We start from the raw sequence: 13,156 nt of genomic DNA, 5'->3' as shown, positions 1-13,156 counted from the left end.
CAACAATTGCCAAGTATCACATTATTCAAGATATTATACCAATTACCACATGTAGCATTTCCCGTTAACAACCATATAACAATTTAACGAAGCAATTCAACCTTCGCCATGAATATTGTGAGTAAAGTCTAAGGACATATTTGTCCATATGCAACAGCGGAGCGTGTCTCTCTCCCACACAATGAATGCTAGGATCCAACTTTATTCAAACAAAACAAGAAACAAAAACAAACAGACGCTCCAAGTAAAGCACATAAGATGTGATGGAATAAAAATATAGTTTCACTAGAGGAACCTGATAATGTTGTCGATGAAGAAGGGAATGCCTTGGGCATCCCCAAGCTTAGACGCTTGAGTCTTCTTGAAATATGCAGGGATGAACCACCGGGGCATCCCCAAGCTTAGAGCTTTCACTCTCCTTGATCATATTGTATCATCCTCCTCTCTTGATCCTTGAAAACTTCCTTCACACCAAACTCGAAACAAACTCATTAGAGGGTTAGTGCATAATAAAAAATTCACATGTTCAGAGGTTACATAATCATTCTTAACACTTCTGGACATTGCACAAAGCTACTGAAAGTTAATGGAACAAAGAAATCCATCAAGCATAGCAAAACAGGCAATGTGAAATAAAAGGCAGAATCTGTCAAAACAGAACAGTGCGTAAAGACAAATTTTTTAGGGGCACCAAACTTGCTCAGATGAGAAAACTCAAAACTAGTGAAAGTTGCGTACATATCTGAGGATCACGCACGTAAATTGGCATATTTTTCTGAGTTACCTACAGACGTAGTGACTCAATTTCGTGACAACAAGAAAACTGTTTCTGCGCAGTAATCCAAATCTAGTATGAACTTTATCATTAAAGACTTTACTTGGCACAACAATGCAATAAAACTAAGATAAGGAGAGGTTTCTACAGTAGTAACAACTTCCAAGACTCAAATATAAAATAAAAGTACTGTAGTAAAATCATGGGTTGTCTCCCATAAGCGCTTTCTTTAACGCCTTTCAGCTAGGCGCAGAAAGTGTGTATCAAGTATTATCAAGAGATGAAGCATCAACATCATAATTTTTCGCAATTTGTTACAACATGTATTTTAGTTGTTCCATCGTCTATAGTGGGACTAAGGGCTTTGTCAATTTTAGGCCTATAATAGTTCTTTGGCTTAGGCACTTTAGAGACATACATGAACTTTTGCTCCTTACCCACATAAGCTTTCTCCTTATACTTAAGAGAAGAAAAAGTTGAACCCAAGATTCCCATAGCTTCTTCAAGTTCACTAATCCTATGGGTTTGATTACCATGAGTAGCACAAGTTTCTAAGACAGAAATTTTCTCATTAATTCCTCCTAGAGATTTATCAAGTTTGTCAGTGCTATTAAGTAATATTCCCAATTTAGTCTCAATACTTGGAAGATTTTGCTCTATGGTCTCCATCTTTTTCATGACATCTTCAAGAGAGATTTCAGTTTTAACTTCATTAACAGGTGGTATTCCAAATAGACTCTCAATAATGCAACTAGCTTCTAAAGCAGGAGTGCCTAGCAAATTACCTCCCGTGAGACAATCAAGAACATACCTATTCCAGCTAGAGATACCAACATAAAAATTCCTGAGTAGGATAATAGTGGAGTGTTTCTTAGTGCATCTATTATGAGCACCACTAATTCTATACCAAGCATCTTTTAAACATTTCTCCCCTTGTTGTTTAAACGAACGAACTTCAACTTCAGGATTACTCATTTTAGCAGTAGTAAATAAAGTAAACTAGATAAAGTAAATGCAAGTAACTAATTTTTTTGTGTTTTTAATATGGCAAACAAGATAGTAAATAAAGTAAAGCTAGCAACTAATTTTTGTGTGTTTTGTTTTAGTGCAGGAAACAAAGTAATAAATAAAGCAAGACAAAAACAAAGTAAAGAGATTGGAGGTGGAGACTCCCCTTGCAGCGTGTCTTGATCTCCCCGGCAAAGGCGCCAGAAAATATGCTTGATGGCATGTAGACACACGTCCGTTGGGAACCCCAAGAGGAAGGTGTGATGCGCACAGCAGCAAGTTTTTCCTCAGTAAGAAACCAAGGTTATCGAACCAGTAGGAGCCAAGAAGCACGTTGAAGGTTGATGGCGGCGGAATGTAGTGCGGCGCAACACCAGGGATTCCGGCGCCAACGTGGAACCTGCACAACACAACCAAATTACTTTGCCCCAACGTGACGGTGAGGTTGACAATCTCACCGGCTTGCTGTAACAAAGGATTAGATGTATAGTGTGGATGATGATTGTTTGTGAGAGAACAGTAGAACGAGTATTGCAAGTAGATTGTATTCGATGTAAAAGAATGGACCGGGGTCCATAGTTCACTAGTGGTGTCTCTCCCATAAGATAAATAGCATGTTGGGTGAACAAATTACGGTTGGGCAATTGACAAATAAAGAGAGCATAACAATGCACATACATGTTATGATGAGTAGTGTGAGATTTAATTGGGCATTACGACAAAGTACATAGACCGCTATCCAACATGCATCTATGCCTAAAAAGTCCACCTTCAGGTTATCATCCGAACCCCTTCCAGTATTAAGTTGCAAACAACGAGACAATTGCATTAAGTATGGTGCGTAATGTAATCAATAAATACATCCTTAGATATAGCATTGATGTTTTATCCCTATTGGTAACAGACACATCCACAACCTTAGAGGTTGTTGTCACTCCCCAGATTTAATGGAGGCATGAACCCACTATCGAGCATAAATACTCCCTCTTGGAGTTACAAGTAACGACTTGGCCAGAGCCTCTACTAGCAACGGAGAGCATGCAAGATCATAAACAACACATAGATAATAGATTGATAATCAACATAGCATAGTATTCCATATTCATCGGATCCCAACAAACCCAACATGTAGCATTACAGATAGATGATCTTGATCATGTTAGGCAGCTCACAAGATCCAACAATGATAGCACAATGAGGAGAAGACGACTCGCTAGCTACTGCTATGGACCCATAGTCCAGGGGTGAACTACTCACACATCAATCCGGAGGCGACCATGGCGGTGTAGAGTCCTCCGGGAGATGATTCCCCTCTCCGGCAGGGTGCCGGAGGCGATCTCCTGAATCCCCCGAGATGGGATTGGCGGCGGCGGCGTCTCTGGAAGGTTTTCCATATCGTGGCTCTCGGTACTGGAACTATTATCGACGAAGGCTTAAGTAGGCGAAGAGGTAGGTCAGGGGGCGTCACGAGGGGCCCATACCACAGGCCGGCGCGGCCAGGGCCAGGGCCGCGCCGCCCTGGTGTCTGGCCACCTCGTGGCCCCCCTTCGTTTCTCCCTCGGTCTTCTGGAAGCTTCGTGGAAAAATAGGACCCTCGGGCGTTGATTTCGTCCAATTCCGAGAATATTTCCTTACTAGGATTTCTGAAACCAAAAACAGCAGAAAACAGACAAGCTGGCTCTTCGGCATCTCGTTAATAGGTTAGTGCCGGAAAATGCATAATAATGACATATAATGTGTATAAAACATGTGAGTATCATCATAAAAGTAGCATGGAACATAAGAAATTATAGATACGTTTGAGACGTATCAATCTTACCCGCAATAATCGCAGGATTCGACGTTTCGCGAGTCTTCATCGATGGCGGGAGCAGTCTAAACCTCATGTACGCAGATACATTGAGGAAGATGAACATATCTTTGGCAAACCTATCACCAACGGACACACGCTTCCATGGTATCACACCGGAGAAGCCGAGTTATCCATTGGGAAAAATCAATCTCGACGTTCAGTTTGGAACCCGCGAAAACTACAGAATAGAGAGGTTGGAGTTTGAGGTCATGGATTTCCCGTCGCAGTATCATGGTTTGTTGGGACGACCAGCCTATGCGAGGTTTATGGCAGTACCACACTACACGTATTTTCTATGGAGGCTACCTGGGCCCAAGGGACCAATCACAGTAAAGAGAAGCTTCGCATTGGCTGATAAGTGTCACAAGGATTTTCATCGACTTTCAGAAACTTTCGGGATGCAAGCAGAGTATATGGCGTCAAGGCTAACAACTGACTACGATGTATTGCCAGATTCAGGAAGGTCGCTCAGGGAGCCAACCTTTGAAACCACTAAGGACTCTAAGGAAGTGCAGATTCACCCGACAGATCCCAAGAAAACGACATCTATTGCAACAAACATGGACCTCGCATAGGAAAGCGCGCTCGTTGAGTTCCTCCGTGAGCGCTGGGAAATCTTCGCATGGTGTCCAGCTGACATGCCAGGAGTACCCAGGGAACTTGCCGAGCACCACCTCCACTTAGATCCAGTAGCGAGACCAATTAAGCAACCTTTGCGACGTTTTTCGGAACCTAACCGCAAAGCTATGTAACCAGAAATCAATCGACTCGGGGAAGCTGGTTTTATCAAAGAGTTAGATATAGAGGCCACATGGGTAGCTAACCCAGTGCTGGTGCTGAAGAAAAACACAAAAGTCCATCGCATGTGCGTCGACTTTACGTGTCTCAACAAACATTGTCCAAAGGATCACTTTCCCCTCCCGAGGATCGATCAAATCATCAACTCCACGGCAGGTTGCGAACGTCTTTCCTTCCTGGATGCATATTCTGGTTATAACCAGATCAGGTTAAAAGAAGATGACGAAGTCAAGAAAGCTTTTATAACAACTTATGGTGTGTTCTGCTATAGAACAATGCCTTTTGGACTGAAAAACACGGGAGCAACATACCAGCGGATGATGCAGAAGTGTTTAGCCACGCAGATAGGCAAGAACGTACAAGTATACATCAACGACGTCGTCATAACAACAAAGAAAGGGTCAACCTTGATCGATGATCTGAAGGAAACTTTTGACAACCTTGACAAGTTTTGCCTCAAGCTGAACCCGACAAAGTGCTCTTTTGGCGTTCCTGTTGGGGAACTCCTAGGGTTCCTAGTCTCAGCAAGAGGAATAGAGGCCAATCCCGAAAAGATCCAAGCTATCGTGACAACGAGGAAGCCAACAAAGATAAAGGAGATACAACAACTAACAGGGCGAGTCGCAGCTCTGAGCAGATTCGTCGCCAGGCTCGGCGAAAAAGCACTGCCGTTTTACGCCTTGATCAAACAAGGAGAGAAATTCCAGTGGAGTGAAGAAGCAGATAGAGCTTTCGAGGATCTTAAGCGTACAATCTTGACATCACCAATCTTGGTGGCGCCTAAGGAAAAGGAACCTCTCCTGCTGTACATTGCAGCCACACCTCAGGTGGTCAGCACAGTCCTTGTGGTCGAAAGAGAAGAAGAAGGAAAACTCCATGGAGTGCAGCGGCCGGTATACGTCGTCAGCCAAGTTTTATCACCCTCAAAACAGTGGTACCCGCAGTACCAGAAGTTAGCATACGGAGTGTTTACAACCGCAAGAAAGCTGCGACACTATTTTTCGGCGCATCCGATAATAGTGGTCCATGAGTCGCCTTTATCTAATATATTAAACAATCCAGAAGCTACGGGTCGTGTCTCCCTTTGGGGAATAGAGCTTTCCCCTCGGGACATCACATATAAAAAAGAAAAGCAATAAAGTCACATATCTTACCAGACTTCATCGCATAGTGGATGGAGTTGCAAAATACGGGACCACCGGATTTATCGAGAACGTGGACTATGAACTTCGACGGGTCCAAGAGATTACAAGGAGCTGGAGCTGGTATCATACTAATATCACCTCAAGGCGACAAACTGAAATATGTGTTGCGGATGACGTTTCCAAACGCATCTAATAACGAGGTGGAGTACGAAGCACTCATACACGGGAGGAAGATGGCGAAAGCTTGCGGAGCAACTCGATTAAAAATCTTCGGCGACTCACAGCTGGTGGCGCAACAGGTGATGAACCAGTGCGACGCAGTCAATGACAGCATGATAGCATACAAATAATTATACAATGAACTCGAGAGGTTGTTCGACAGTTGCGAAGTAAATCATATCAGCAGACTTAGCAACGACGAAGCCGACGTTCTTGCAAACATAGGGTCGCAGTGTCTAGCAATACCATCTGGTGTGTTCTGGGAAGAGATAGCTGAAAGATCAACCAAGGCGAAGAAGCAGCAGAAGAAGGAGCAGGATGAGAAACCCTCGGGGGCTCCAGCAGCACCACCGCAAGATGAGGACGAACCACACATAGTGATGATGGTGCAGATCCCTTGGATGCAGTCTTACATAGCATATATTCCGAGGAAAGAATTACCCGACGATCCAGTTGAAGCAAGGCGAGTTATCAGACGTTCGAAAGCTTTTATTGTGGTCAAAGGAGAGCTGTACAAGCGAAGTATTTCGAGAGTATTACAGAGATGCGTCACACCCGAAGAAGGAAGGCTTATTCTGAAGGACGTACACGAAGGAGTATGTGGACATCACACAAGCAGTCGAGCTATAGCAGCCAAGGTTTTCAGAGCAGGCTTTTATTGGTTAACAGCAATTGAGGATGCAAAAGAGATAGTTCGAACTTGCGATGCGTGCCAAAGGTTTGCCGCAAAACCTCATTCTCCGGCAGCAGAGTTGAGACCAATACCATTGTCATGGCCCTTTGCTCAATGGGGTCTTGATATGGTGGGAAAATTACACAAGTCTTGGCGAGGAGGATACGAGTATATGCTCGTAGCTGTCGACAAGTTCACAAAGTGGATAGAAGCAAAGCCGATAAATTCACTAGACGGAGCATCTGCAGTAAAATTCGTCAAGAGCATCGTCTTTCTATTTGGAGTCCCTCATAGCATCGTCACAGACAATGGCAGCAATTTCACATCCAAGGAGTTCAAAGCGTATTGCGATGAAGTAGGCATCAAACTACAGTTTGCCTCAGTGGCGCATCCGCAAACCAATGGACAGGTCGAGAAAGCAAACGGAATCATCTGCAATAGCATCAAAAAGCGTCTGTTGACACCATTGGAAAAAGCTCGACACACGTGGCCAGAGGAGTTACTCAGCGTGTTATGGAGTATTCGAACAACACCAAATACAGCGACACAAGAAACCCCGTTTTTTCTGTTCCATGGAGCTGAGGCAGTATTGCCGATAGAGATATAACACAACTCCCCGAGAGTGGTGGAATTCAACGAAGAAACTTTGAGAAAGGCATTGGAAGACGATGTCGACGCACTGGACGAAGCTCGAGACGAGGCACTATCAAGGGTCACCAAGTACCAGCAAGATATGAAAAATTACCACAGTTGACGTTTGCGACCAAGATCTTTCCAAGTAGGAGATTTGGTTCTTCGGCTCACACAAACTAGCCATGAGAAACTCGAATCACCATGGGTTGGCCCTTACATCATCACAGAAGTAATCGAAGGAGGATCGTACAGGATAAAGGACAAAAAGACAGGGGTTGCCGAGGCAAACCCTTGGAACATGGCGCAACTCAGGCGGTTCTACGCTTAGAGTCGAAATATAGTCCTCCTTTGTAAAAATACAATGTACTGAAACACCCGCGAGTTTTCAGACGCACTCTTTTCCTTTCAGGGCACCGAGTGGGGCTGAAAGGTTTTTAATGAGGCGGGCTCGCGGTGCTGCATTATAGAAAAGATATTGGTGACATACATTTTCTTTATCGACACGCTCGGGGGCTCGCGCCTAGCAGTTACAATATAAAATATATATATATATATATATATATATATATATATATATATATATATATATATATATTGCCGAAAAATACAACTCGCAAAAGATATTTCGCCTTGGTGCAAAACACCTCGCAAAATCAATAAAGATACAAAATAGTGGTCAACAAAAAACTCGGGGGCTCGTCCAAAGAAAGATAGTTCAAGATACTTGACAATATATATATTATTTACAATATACAGATGTTCATTGACAGGGAAAAACAGCAAAGAAAATTCTTCAATTATCCCCTAGTATATCATCTACATTGATCCTCTCGTTATTTGGACCCCCAAGGCTATGTTCAGCATAGCTACCTCTCACGAAGAATTCAGAGTCTAGACGAAGCAATTCATCCATCATTTCTTCGGCTACTGGAGTTACAGCTTCGTTGATCTTGTCGATATTTCTCCTCCTCCTATTCAGTTTGGCGTGGCATTTTGCGACAATTTTAGTGATGTCTAACTTTGGGTAGCAGACTTGCAACATAATCATGGCAAACCTTGCTCCGGCCGTCAGCTGAGCCTTCACGAACCCGTGGATTTGGGGAGCATCCCGAAATTCATTCATAAGATCAGGAAGAGTTTCTGGCGGAGGGTTGCGAGGAAACAAGGCGTTAAAAACTGATGGCGTGTAACTCACACGTTCGTTGGGAACCCCAAGAGGAAGGTATGATGTTGTATAGCAGCAGGTTTTCCCTCAGTAAGAAACCAAGGTTTATCGAACTAGTAGGAGCCAAGAAGCACGTTGAAGGTTGATGGCGGCGAGATATAGTGCGGCGCAACACCAGGGATTCCGGCGCCAACGTGGAACCTGCACAATACAACCAAAGTACTTTGCCCCAACGAAACAGTGAGGTTGTCAATCTCACCGGCTTGCTGTAACAAAGGATTAGATGTATAGTGTGGATGATGATTGTTTGCAGAGAAGTGTAGAAACAGTATTGCAGTAGATTGTATTCGATGTAAAAGAATGGACCGGGGTCCACAGTTCACTAGAGGTGTCTCTCCCATAAGAAATAGCATATTGGGTAAACAAATTACAGTTGGGCAATTGACAAATAGAGAGGGCATGACAATGCACATACATGACATGATGAGTATTGTTAGATTTAATTGGGCATTACGACAAAGTACATAGACCGCTATCCAGCATGCATCTATGCCTAAAAAGTCCACTTTTAGGTTATCATCCGGACCCCTTCCGGTATTAAGTTGCAAGCAACAGACAATTGCATTAAGTATGGTGCGTAATGTAATCAATAACTATATCCTCGAACATAGCATCAATGTTTTATCCCTAGTGGCAACGAGCACATCCACAACCTTAGAACTTTCCGTCATCGTCCCAGATTTAATGGAGGCATGAACCCACTATCGAGCATAAATACTCCCTCTTGGAGTTACAAGCAATGACTTGGCCAGAGCCTCTACTAGCAACGGAGAGCATGCAAGATCATAAACAACACATAGGTAATAGACTGATAATCAACATAACATAGTATTCTCTATTCATCGGATCCCAACAAACACACATGTAGCATTACAGATAGATGATCTTGATCATGATAGGAAGCTCACAAGATCAGACAATGATAGCACAATGAGGAGAAGGCGACCATCTAGCTACTGCTATGGACCCATAGTCCAGGGGTGAACTACTCACACATCAATCTGGAGGCGACCATGGCGGTGTAGAGTCCTGATACGTCCAAAACGTATCTACTTTCCCGAACACTTTTGCTATTGTTTTGCCTCTAATTTGTGTATTTTGGATACAGCTAACACGGACTAACGCTGTTTTCAGCAGAACTGATTCGGTGTCTCGTTTTTGTGCAGAAATCCAACTTTCGGGAAAATCCTCGGAATTTATGCAGAAGGCCCTATTTTCCCAGAATACTGACGGAGCCAGAAGTACAATTCAGGTGGAGGCCCGAGGGCCCCACACCATAAGGCGGCGCGGCCTAGGGGGGGCCGCGCGGCCCTATGGTGTGGCCCCCTCGGCCGGCCTCCGACGCCCTCCTTCGGACTATTTATCGCCCTCGAGCTAAAAACGCACGGGGAGAAGTCGAAATCGCCAAAAACCCTCCAGAACGCCGCCACATCGCGAAACTCCGTCTCGGGAGCTAGAAGTCTCCGTTCTGGCACTCCGCCAGGACGGGGAATTGGAGGAGATCATCGCCGCCATCACCACCGACGCATCTCCATCAACCAGCAATGTTTCCCCCATCCATGTGTGAGTAATTGCCCTGCTGTAGGCTGAAGGGGATGGTAGGGATTGGATGAGATTGGTCATGTAATAGCGTTAGATTGTTAGGGCATAGTGCCTAGTGTCCGTAATTGGTACTTTGATGATATTGTTGCAACTTGTTATGCTTAATGCTTGTCACTAGGGCCCGAGTGCCATGATCTCAGATCTGAACATGTTATTATTTCATCATGATATTCATTGTTTATGGTCTTACCTGCAAGTTGTATACACATGTCGCTGTCCGGAACCAATGGCCCCGAAGTGACGAAATCGGGACAACCGGAGGGGATGGTAGTGACGTGAGGATCACATGTGTTCATGGAGTGTTAATGCTTTGCTCCGAGTACTCTATTAAAAGGAGTACCTTAATATCCGATAGATTCCCTTGAGGCCCGGCTGCCACCAGGCTGGTAGGACAAAAGATGTTGTGCAAGTTTCTCATTGCGAGCACGTACGACTATAATTGGAACACATGCCTATTGATTGCTTTGTACTTCGACACCGTTTTATTATTATCTGCAAATGCCCTGCTATGATTGTTACATGAGTTTCTCTCATCCATGCAACGCCCGTTATCCGTCCCCGTGCCTACAGTATTTTAATCCTGCTGTTTACTATAATTACTACTGCTGTCTTTGTTACTCTGCTGCTGTTATTTTACTACTGCTACTGCTATAAAACTGTTACTACTGATAAACTCTTGCGAGCAAGTCTGTTTCTAGGTGCAGCTGAATTGATAACTCCGCTGTTAAGGCTCCCAAGTATTCTTTGTCTCCCCTTGTGTCGAATCAATAAATTGGGTAATACTACCCGCGAAGACTGCTGCGATCCCCTATACTTGAGGGTTATCAAGACTGTTTTCTGGCGCCGCTGCCGGGGAGCATAGCTTTATTTGGAAGTTCACTTGGATTGATATTGTTCGCTGCAAATTCTCCATCATGGGTAAAACTCGCGGTCCTAAAGTCGCCATATTACCATCCACTACAAGAAAAGGTACAACTCTGAGTACCTCTGCTACACTTGATTCACCATCTGTGATAAGTCAACTTGTTTCACCGCCGCAAGCTTCACTTGCTGGTACTTCTGCTGAATCTGAAAACTCTTATAATATTGATAATGTTTCTGCTGTGCTTGATGATAGTGGTTCATTGGGATCTTTTCTAGATGCTACAATTGCTAGGTCTAGACAAATTGAAAATGCTGAAACTCCTAATGCTACTACACCTGTTAGTTCACCTGAGTCTGTTGATTATTCTAGTGATGATCCTGATGAGGATTATGTGGAGCTTAATGATGATTTTATTGATAAATGCAATTCCATTACTGATGCAAGAAAAATTAAAAAGTTTCTCGCACAATATACTGTTAGACATAAGTTATCTCCTGATCCTGAATTTCCCACATCTCCTATATGCATTAAGGATAAAGATTATGATTTTTCTCTTGATCTATCTCATATAGCTATTGTAGAGAAAACACCCTTTTGTGGTACTGAAAAAGAAAGTGATGTAGAACACATGATTGAGCTTTCTTCTATGAGTAGTTTGTTTTCTGATGATGTCAAGATGCGTACTTACTTTGTCGCTAAAATTTTTCCTTTCTCATTAAAGGATGATGCTAAAACTTGGTATAATAATTTGCCTCTTGGTTCTATTAAAAATCCAACTGATTTGCGTGATGTTTACTTTCGAAAATACTTTCCTGGTAGTGCTCAACATATTGCTTTACAGAAAATTTATAGGTTTGACCAGGGAGATGAAGAGAAATTGCCTGAGGCTTGGACAAGATTTTGTTCTCTTATCAGAGCTCGACCTGGACATGATTTAGAAAAGATTGATCTACTTGATATATTTTATAGTGGACTAACCATTGCGTCTAGAGCATATTTGGATAGTTGTGCTGGTTGTGTTTTCAGGAAAAGAACTCCAGACGAAGCTGAAGAATTATTGGCTAGAATAAGCCGGAATCATGATGATTGGACTACACCTGAACCAACTCCAATGCCAATATTGAAGAAGAGGGGTTTAATTAAATTGAATGATGAAGATATGAGGGAAGCTAAGAAGTCTCTCAAAGAGAAAGGTATTAAATCCGAAGATGTGAAGAATCTACCTCCCATAGAAGATATATGTGAGACAATTCCCCCTTCATCCATGATTGAGGTAAACTCCCTTCAACGCTTTACTAGGGAAGATATTCCGTATTCAAAACCTCCTGCTCAATGCTTAGATGAGTTTGATAATTATATTGTTAAGCAAGAAAATTTTAATATGAGAGTGGAGAATCATCTAATGGAAAATTCTCAAGCTATTAGCAATTTGCATGATATTGTGGAGAGAACCTCCAATGATGTTAAGATGCTTGATAAACATTTTCAAATGGTTCAAACTCAAATTGATCAACTCACTAAAGTTCAAAATGACTTGTTAAAAAATAATTCTAAAGAGAAACATGCTTATGAGGTAACAACTAGAGGCGGTGTCTCTATCCAGGATCCTCTATATCCTGAAGGGCATCCCAAAAGAATTGAACAAGATTCTCAACGAATTGAACCTAGTGCTCCTTCTAAGAAAAAGAAGAAGAAACATAAAAATGTTGTAGAATCCTCTGAACATGTTAATGATCCTAATAGTATTTCTATTTCTGATGCTTAAACTGAAAGCGGTAATGAACATGATAAAGATAATGATAAGAATGACGCTTCTGATAAAGAAGAAGTTGAAGATGAACCTGAAAAGCATGCTAAAAATAAAAAGTATACTAAAGAAGATTTTATTGCTAAGAAACATGGTAATGAAAGAGAACCTTGGGTGCAAAAGCAAATGCCTTTTCCTGCTAAGAAACTAAAATCAAAGGAAGAAGAACACTATAATAAATTTTGTGATTGGATGAAACCCTTATTCTTGCAAATCCCTTTGGCTCGATGCTATTAAATTGCCTCCTTATTCAAAGTATATGAAAGATATTGTCACTAACAAAAGGAAAATCCCCAATGAGGAAATTTCCACCATGCTTGCTAATTACTCTTTCAATGGCAAAGTTCCAAAGAAGTTGGGCGACCCAGTATACCTACTATTCCTTGTTCTATTAAGAATAATTATGTTAAAACTGCTTTATGTGACTTGGGAGCCGGTGTTAGTGTTATGCCTTTTTCTCTTTATAAGAGACTTTATTTAGATAAGTTGATACCTACTGATATATCTTTGCAAATGGCTTATAAATCTACTGCTATCCCTGTTGGTATATGTGA

The sequence above is a fragment of the Lolium rigidum genome, chromosome 1, assembly GCF_022539505.1.
Source record: "Lolium rigidum isolate FL_2022 chromosome 1, APGP_CSIRO_Lrig_0.1, whole genome shotgun sequence".
In the NCBI taxonomy this organism is placed as follows: domain Eukaryota; kingdom Viridiplantae; phylum Streptophyta; class Magnoliopsida; order Poales; family Poaceae; genus Lolium; species Lolium rigidum.
Note: the sequence above shows the minus strand (reverse complement) of the source record.